Source organism: Lynx rufus, unplaced genomic scaffold (assembly GCF_022079265.1).
Source record: "Lynx rufus isolate CCGP_SWC_20201006 ecotype Redwood Valley unplaced genomic scaffold, mLynRuf1.p SCAF_2, whole genome shotgun sequence".
NCBI lineage: Eukaryota > Metazoa > Chordata > Mammalia > Carnivora > Felidae > Lynx > Lynx rufus.
In genome coordinates, this window is record NW_025814834.1 from 134,645,615 (window position 1) to 134,655,189 (window position 9,575).

Sequence of the window (9,575 nt, forward strand, 5' to 3'; positions counted from 1 at the left end):
AAAAAAAAATTTCAATTCTCAATGAACTAATCTATAAGTTCGATGACAGTCCACCTAAAATTCCAACTTATTTTGCATGTTGAAAATTAGCAATATTCATCTAACTTTATATAGCAATATATTTAAGAATAGCCAGGATTTGATTCAGTAGAAAAAGATAGGAAAATTTGTCCTAGTGGATATCCAGACTTATAAGAAGTAGTCTAATAAATAGGATACTATGGTTTTGGCTCAGGATATAGACAAATATACAAATGGTACATTTAAAAAGAACCCTAAACAGACCTGTGCATTTATGAAGAGGAACTGCAATCCAGTAGTGAAGAACCAATAAACAAACAATAAACAATAAATTATTTTGAGATACTTGCGGCAGAAACTACTATCCATTGACACAAACTCTATTTCCTCTTCTTTCTGGAACACAGGTTATATTTCTATCTCATCTGCATTTGTACATTTCTCGGTGACTAAAGTCTCACCAGTAGAATATGAGCAAACTTAATGCATGTCAATTATGGACCTAAAATTTGAGAAGTGTTGTCCCTTCACCACATTCTCTTTGTTCTTTTCCAGATCAGATGCAGAAAATCATAAGGTCCTACCAGACTATTTTGCCATAAAGAGGAGATTGAATCTCTGAATCACCAAGTGGAGAAAGGTCTCCTACCAACATGCCTGCAACTAATAATATGTTCATGTTTGACTAATCTGTTTGAGGTCCATTCAGTAGCTATCCCTGTCCTAAATAATACCAAAACTGTTAACAAAAATGCAGGGCTGGGGAATCTCTAATAATATATGCCTCTGGAGTAGAGGATGGGTGGTACATGGCTGTACAGGACAACAGATTGGAAAGCTTGAGATCTGTGTTGTATGATGTCAATGTACTTAATAAAATGCTGCCTGAGATGACTTAGAAAGCTGACCAAGTCCCTCCTGAGCCCATACTCCAAGAGAAACAGAAAGACCCAGAATAAAAATATAAACTGTTTGTTCTTTACTATTTATACCAAGGTATTAAGAGAGCAAGTAACTCAGGGTGCCTGGGTGGCTCAGTCCGTTAAAAACGTCCGACTTCAGCACAGGTCATGATCTCACTGCTCATGGGTTAGAGCCCTACGTCAGGCTCTGTGCTGACAACTCAGAGCCTTGAGCCTGCTTTGGATTCTGTGTCTCCCTGTATCTGCCCCTCACCTGCTCATGGTCTGTCTCTCTCAAAAATAAATAAACATTAAAAAAGAGAGAGAGGGAGAGAGCAAGTAACTCAGGCAAGAACTGACCGATTTGCAAGAAAATGAAGCAGCTAGAGTTCTGAAATTTGGGGCCTTGCACTTTTGACATCACAAATTGCTTTTGCACTCCCAGTAGTGGAAAATAGAATTTTAAAGACAATGAAAGCCAAGGGCGTTAAGTCTTTTCAGTTAAACAGTGGGACTCAGCAGTATGGTTGAGATCTGTTTGTTTGTTTGTTTGTTTGTTTATTTATTTCAAGAGTGCCAGTGAGGGAAGGGCAGAGGGAGAGGGCGAGAGAGAATCAAGCAGGTGGGGCTTGATCTACAATCAGGAGATCATGACCTGAGCTGAAATCAAGAGTCAGATGCTTAACTAACTAAGCCACCCACGTGCCCCTGAGGTCTGTTTAGCAATGTTATTTTCCAACCAAAAATGAGCAAAGAAACAAGAAAATAAACCATTTGTGTATTTGTGTGTGCAAAGTGGGGAACAGAATATTTCACTTTATTTTTATTCATTTATTTTTTTGAAAAAAATTATTTTAAATCAAAAGATTGGTGAAACCTGTCTGCTCTCTACTGATTAAAACTCATTTCTTCTTTCTGGACACAAAAATGAACTCATATCCATAATATATAAAACAATTCTCAAACATGATTTAAAAAGTTGAAAAATAAATTGAATAATAAGCCAGTGGCTTAAATATGTTCTCCAAAAAGAGATTAAATATAAATTTTCAATAAACATGAATAAAGATACCTAATTAATTTATTGGCAAGGATGTGGAATACTCATACTCTATTGGTGACAGTGAAAAATGGTGCAGCTGTTTTGAAAATGATCTTGGAATATCTAATAAAGTTCAGGAAGTGAATATAGCCTGCAGTTCTAGTCCTATATATAAATTTTAAGGAATCTCCTCTCCATTAAAACCAGGATAAATTTACCAAAAAGTTATACTAACATTGTTCATATTAGTTTAAAGTGGGAAATAAGCCAAAAGACCATTAACTATAGGGTAAACAAATATGCTGTACAATAATGTAAATCAATAAAAACAAATAAACAACATCTTCACACAGCATTGTGTGAAGGATTTAAAAAAAAAGGATTTACCTTTTTTTAAAATAAATGTTTATTCATTTTTGAGACAGAGAGAGAGAGAGCGAGCGAGGGAGCATGAGTGGGGAAAGGGCAGAAAGAGAGAGGGGACAGAGGATCTGAAGTGGGCCCTGCACTGACAGCAGTGAGCCTGATGCGCAGCTTGAACTCAAGAACCGTGAGATCATGACCTGAGCTGAAGTCAGACGCTCAACCAACTGAGCTACCCTGTAGATTTATCTTAAACCTATGCTATTGACCACAGTCAGCAAAATTTAAAGAAATAAGTGCAATATAATTGTATGTATTTTTATGTGTGTATAGGTACTATATATATATATATATATATATGTATGTATATGTATGTATATGTATATGTATATATACATATATATATATCCCATAAGGAGATGTAAATAACATTATTTATAGATGCAGAGAAAATACAAATAAGATAGACTGTGCTCCATTGTGTAGTATTGTCATCTTTGGTGAAGATCAGTTGACAACCCACATATCTGATAAGAGGTTAATATTCTAAATATGTAAGAATCTCCCCAATTCAATAGCAATCAATCAATCAATAACTGGATTAAAAATAGGCAAAGGACTTGAGTAAATATTTCTCCAAAGAAAACATACCAATGGCCAATAGGTAGATGAAAAGATGCTCAAAATCACTGATTATCAGGGAAATGCAAACCAAAACCACAATGAGGTATCACCTCACACTTGCTAGGATTATTGTTATAAAAAAAGATAATATAAAGATAATAAGTGTTGGTGAGATGAAGAGAAATTTAAACCCTTATACAGGGGTTCCTCAAAAAACTAAAAATGGAACTATCATATGATCCAGCAACCCCACTCTGCACAGATATCTGATGAAAATGGAATTGGGGATCTCAAAGATATACCTTCACTTTCATTGCTCACTGCAGCAGTATTCACAATAGCCAAGATAGGGAAACAAACTAAGTTCCCACCAACAGATGAATGGATAAAGAAAATATGTTGTGTACTCTTATGTCAGCATCAAGTCCAATGTGTCTGTTTCTTTTAAAATGGTAACACTGTATCGGGGCTTCTGGGTGGCTCAGTTGGTTCAGCTTCTGACCCTTGATCTCTGCTCAGGTTATGATCTCATGGTCTTAGGGTCGAGCCTGGAGTCCGGTTTGGTGCAGAGCACAGAGCATGCTTGGAATTCTGTCTCTCTCTCCCTCTGTCTCTGTCCCTCCCCCATTCTTGCACATGTTCTCGCTCTCAAAATTAATAAACTTTAAAACATAAAATGGTAACATTCTCTTAATGTTCACTTGGAATCAGGAGATAGGGCCTTAGGTCTGCCTGCATTGGGGATTTAGATTCTATTGGCAAAAGAATACCACAGGGAAAGTTTCCTGTCTTGGCTTGGGCTTTGGTTGGAACAAAAAAAACTCTCATGAGACTTTTAAACCATGGAGTTTCCCCACTACAAATTTATTACTATCAGGTTGATCTACACCAATAATTCACCTGACCTAGCAGAAAGAAATACAATAGTTGACTTATGGGACACATTCTCATTTCAGCATACATGATTCTCACAAGCAAGACCTGCTGGAAAATGACTTGTCAGTCCAAAGTTAGAAAAATGTCCTGAAAGAAACCAAGATGAGTGAGAGAAAGAAATGAAAATAAACAGCAGAATTAGTGCCACAGAAGTAGGATGGTAGGGCTATTTTTAAAAGGATAATAGTTATAACTTTTGAATTCTTATATGCCAGTACCCTTTGTTGTTATTTCCTTTAACCTTCATATCATCACTGACATAGGTGATTTTATCCTTATTTTATAAACGAAGAAATATTGGTGCGTATGGTGTAGATGGCTTTGCAAAAAACACAAGGCTACATAGTGCAGCAAATGGCCACTAAACACCTGTGTGCCAGACTCTGAGGATGCTCCTAGACCTGCCTCTTCTAGAGCTGCATTCAGTTCTCATCAGGCACTTTGGGATCAAGAGGTTAATCCTCCTTCTGACCTACTCTCAATTCTTTGGGGCTTGATTTCTTTTCCTGGCTGGCCACCCAAATACCCACCAAGTGGCCCTTACCCTGTTGAGGACTTAATGCTGAAGACAACTTGGTGAAGAGATTCATGGGTAAAATCAGTGTAGAGGAGAGAAAGGGCTACATTTACAGAGAGATTAAGGCAAATTTTATGTTGGATATTATTAAAATGACATTAAGTTATAAATGTGAATAAAGGCAGAGGAACAAGAAGAATGTAGTGTGAGTTTAGATAATAATGAGAACTCAATTATAGGTGGTGATGATGGAAAAAAAAATCAATATTAGATGGAGATTTCCTAATAGTGATGCCAAATAAATTTGTCTTACCTCCTTCTCCTCCCTGGGGAATAAAAAAGTAAAATAAAGTCTAAAATAAAAGAAAAAAGAGAAAAATAAGATATAATGAAAATGATTTGAAAAAGAACTTCTAGAAGTCTATTTGAAATAGGACTTCTAGAAACACATACACAAGTCATGAGAATTAATTCTTCAATTTAATATAATTATATAATTCAGATATTTCTGTAGTGATAATCAGATGGACACAGCTGAAAAAAGAATTGATGAGCCACAAATTAGGTGAGATAATATTATATAGTAAAATGATGAGATAAAAGAAAATGTTAATAGAAATGGAGAAAAAGAATGAGAAAATCTCATATATTCTAATAGGAAATTTAGGAGAAGAGGATATAGAAACGAAGGCAAAAAACAATGTTCAGGGAAATAGTGACCAAATGGTGATGGAATCACTTATTATTTCCCAGCAAAGAAAAATTAGAATGACACTTTACATCACATATAATATTAATTCTCAGTGTATGAAAGACCATAAGAAGTAAAAACAAACTATCAAACATTTAGAAAAATATATATACAAAATGAGATGTAAGGCCTCTCATCTGGAAAAAAATTAAAAAGCACAGCTCACGAAGAAAACAAAATTTATAATGTTAAAATTTAAAAATAGTAAGGACTGCCGCTAACTAAGTGAACAAGTCATAGCTGTAAGAGGGAATTTGTAGCACGGAAGCCAGCAAAGGATTAGGGTCCAGAGCCTACAAATCAATTCAGAACAAAGCAATGGAATTCCCAACTGAAAAATAGACAAGACCTGTAGGAAAAATGATAGAATAGGAAATACAAATGAACAAGAAATATGTGATAAAATGGATCCTTGGCAATTTTCAGAAGTCACTTTACACTCTCTGAACTATTTAACTCTAGGCTTTTACTCTGTTAAATTTTACTTTGTTCCTTCATTGTTATTTTTTAAAATTTATGCAGCAAATTTTACTTCAGATTTTACTGTGCATAATAACGCACAGAGCTATGTAACAAAACGGTAAAGACTGTATGAAGTTGACCCAACTTGCTTGTCTCATTTACTCACAGAAAGGTTCAGTGGAACTTGTAATGCTCCATCCAGGTCTTAAAAAATAATGTAGTAGAGTGCACAATACAAGATTTGGCAAAGTGGGCAATAAATACAATTTTGTTTGAGTTATTCCTCTATAGTTTTCTGTATTCTTGACTAGTCATAAGAAATTAATAACATTTAAAAATAAAGATATTGGGGGAGAAAGACTAGAAGAAGATAAATGTGCTGTTGGAATTTTACCATTACCAAATTCTGATTACAGGAACTTTGTGAGTTCCAATGCATCTGAAGGTAAAATTATAATTAGTATTCACATCTATTCTTCACAAGTCTTTAGCAGAGTCTGCTTATTTTAACAATTGTATTTGTAATGCAGCCCATGCCTTGACAGATACTAACAAAAGTAAATCAGCAAAATGATTCTCCCTCTTCTTCCACCCTTAGGCTCTGGGCAATCACAAAAACTATGAACATCTGCTTGGATTCTGATTGCCATGTTCACTGATTCAGTGCACCCAAATAAGCAACAATTAGTCTGTTCAGCATGTGTCAAAAGATCTGTCAAGTTAATTCAAATTAAGACAGGATAAATTGAATCCAGTTGGCATCATGAATATTTGTATGCAAAGTTTAAACAAGCATCAGCTGTGCTATGTTATCTTTTATTTACCAGCAAAACAAGAATATATTGTTACATAATTTCAGAAATAACTATTCCTCATCATATTTTTACTACGTCATTGGCTGGATGTGTTTCATGGGGTGAAAAAATTATCTAATGGATTAGAGTAGACTACTGTACTGCATTAGATCAAAATAGTATCATTTTTCTTGGACTCGTTATCTTAGTTCCATTAATTAGTTCCTAGGTACACAAATGGGTTTCAAAGCTTGAGATGCGTGAATTTCCACAAATTATGCTTCCAAAGATGAGCGCTTTTTAGATATAAATCTCATATGTACATTCTACAAAATGTTGATGTTTTTAGGTGGCCAGGTGATAGTTTTCCATCTCGCTTATTGGATAACAATCTGTAGTTTCAAACACCTCTGTACTTAAATGAAGAGAGAATGTGAACACTCAGAGAATTAGCAAAACTCTTAGGAAGCTGGCAGGCTCTTAGCAGAAGACAGAATGATTGCCATGGCATTAATTATAATCTATTCCATTTTCCAACCGTCACAGCTAGACAATGCCCCATGTTCCATCTCTATTGATGTTTGGATGGAGTCACGTAGAAGGTCATCTAATGTGCTGTACGCTATTGATCTTCAAAGGAGAAACTACATAGTACTGCTGTATCTCTGACTAATACACTCAGATGAAACATAACTTTTGGGAAAAAAATAGAAAATTGCTTTGCCAGGCACTTAAATGTTTACTTTTAATGAGTCATGTTCTCCCACTTTTTGACACCTTTTTCTCCCACTTTCAACAGTGAGAGAGGAAGAAAGAGGCTGTTAGAAATTGTGGTTCTGATTGAAGGTGGAAATAGAAAAATTGAAAAAAAAAGAACAGGAAGAAGAATGTATCTTTTAGGAAATACAAAACAATAAGGCCTAGGATTTAGCAGAGGGGAAGTTCACAATGATGGTTAAGCAAACATTTACCAGGAGGCCTGCAGGTCTGGGTATTGGTGAATATTTGTCCAGACATTAAAGCAGGAGAAACTCTAAAAGGTATCCATTTCTACAAAATAGGAATAAGTCAGTCCTATTCAGGCAAAGGAGGTAGACAGTTCTTCCCTTCCTTTCATCTAATATGAGTATCAACTAAACACTAGGTTGGTAAATAGCATCATCTGATATGATAATACATAAATTTTAATATAAGTTCTGGCTGCTAGAATTGGCATTTCAGAAGAAGAAAAAAGGAAGTAATAAATAACATTTTTCTCAAATGGTTAAATCATGTTGACAGTGACATCCTGCTAAAAGCTGATAATGGTAGGCATCTTGGGACTATTTCCAGGAGCTATACCTTGAAGCATAAAATTTTGCCTTTAAAGAGGCCTGATACAGGTTAAATGACTGGTCTTAGTAAGATAGACCATACATTTATTTTCATTTTTATTTTTCATTTTTTGCACAGTGTTATCTAGTGCTAACTCCATGGGGTGTGGGGGTGCAGTGTGCACATGCAAGTGTGCACATGTACACATTATCAGGTGTACATGTGAAAGCTTAAGCAGAGAAATACTGAAGTCTAGTTAGATTGAGCTGTATTTAATATCCAGTTTCAGATCAAAAGTTTTTCAGTCATTGCCTATTCTCAGGTCACATGGCCCTCTGTTTACTCCATCTTCTATTTTTAGAAACTTGTGGGGCATCATGTTTGGTTTGAACTATCCCATGGAAATGCTAATCTGTCTCTTCAATGAGAAATATGTAATCCATTTTTTTTGCATTAGAACTATGGAAATTTGAGGAATTGGGGTGTTTTATATGATAGTTATTAGGATGCACAGTCAACACATGATGATCTAATCAATGCATGGTGAGATTTACTCAGAGGCTTCAAAGACATGGCAAAGGTAAGGGAATTTGCAAACTACCCTATCTTGAATTGTTTGCTCCTTTTCTTAGATCAGGAATTCAATATCCATTGCAGAAAGTTTCCATGCCAAAACAACTCTCCAGCCCATGTGAGGAGGGAGAGGGCTGCTATTCCTTGTTCTTTCCAGTGTTTCTGCTGAGAGCTTAGTCAATTCATCATGACTTCCTCCAAACTAATACCTGGTACTTATTCTGCCATTTACCTCACAACCACCCCTTCTGCCTTGGAAATATTTACAAGCTTTGGAGAAACCTGGGCAAAGAAATAAGATGAAAAATTGTATAGTCTGTTTCCTACTTTGCATGTTGCTTTAAAAAATATAGAGACTCCTGCCCTGACCGCCAGAGTGCAGAAGCTCTCAAGTGAGCAGTTCCATGAAGAGTGAAAGAAAATAGAACTGAGCGGTTAAAGTCTGCACCATCTGAGCTCAGATACAGTCATTCTGAAACAGGCTGTTTTCACAAGCTTAGTAGAAAGACTAAGATTAGTAAACTCTTCTCATATCTGTAAGCCAGGTTGGCCTTTGTCTGTCATGGAGCTCTTCCAGGAACCCAGGAGTTGGGTCTTCTAAAATAAACCAGGTGGGTATTTAACCTCTTCAAAACCTCTTCTCCCTTCCTGAGTAATCCTTGTATCAGGGTCTTGTGAATATCCCCATATCTGTATTTATTTAATTCTTACATTGAATCTAAAAGCAATAATTATATTATTCTCTATTATCATAGGTCTTTATATTTTTTGTTCAACATTTCAATCTTCTGATTCTTTAAAATGTGTTGTCCTCAAAAATACTAGCTATCTCAACTAAACCTTTGTCAGAAGTCTCTGTGAGAGCCATACCTTCATTCTTGACATCAAAATTGTAAAACATGTTTCCATAGCTCTGTGTTAAAATCTAAGTTTTCTGTCACAGACAAGAATCTTCCTCTAAATTTAGATTGCATTTAGATAAAAAAACACTCTAAGGAACAACATGCTTTACAATTCTATTTTTAATAAGCTATAGATATACATTTGTGTTCTGTAAATATATTTCTTTATCTTGTCCACAAGTTTATCTTGAGAATTATCATCAAATAACTGAAATCAAGAAATCTTCTCTTTGGGAGATATCTGCCATCTGGCCTGAGAAATATCATTTGCTCCACTCATTGATAATTACTCTTCTATTTTCCATCAGGAACTCATTCCATGTGGCATTTGAAAGTCAGTTCAGGACTTTCCCCAAACATGTCCTAATCCTGAC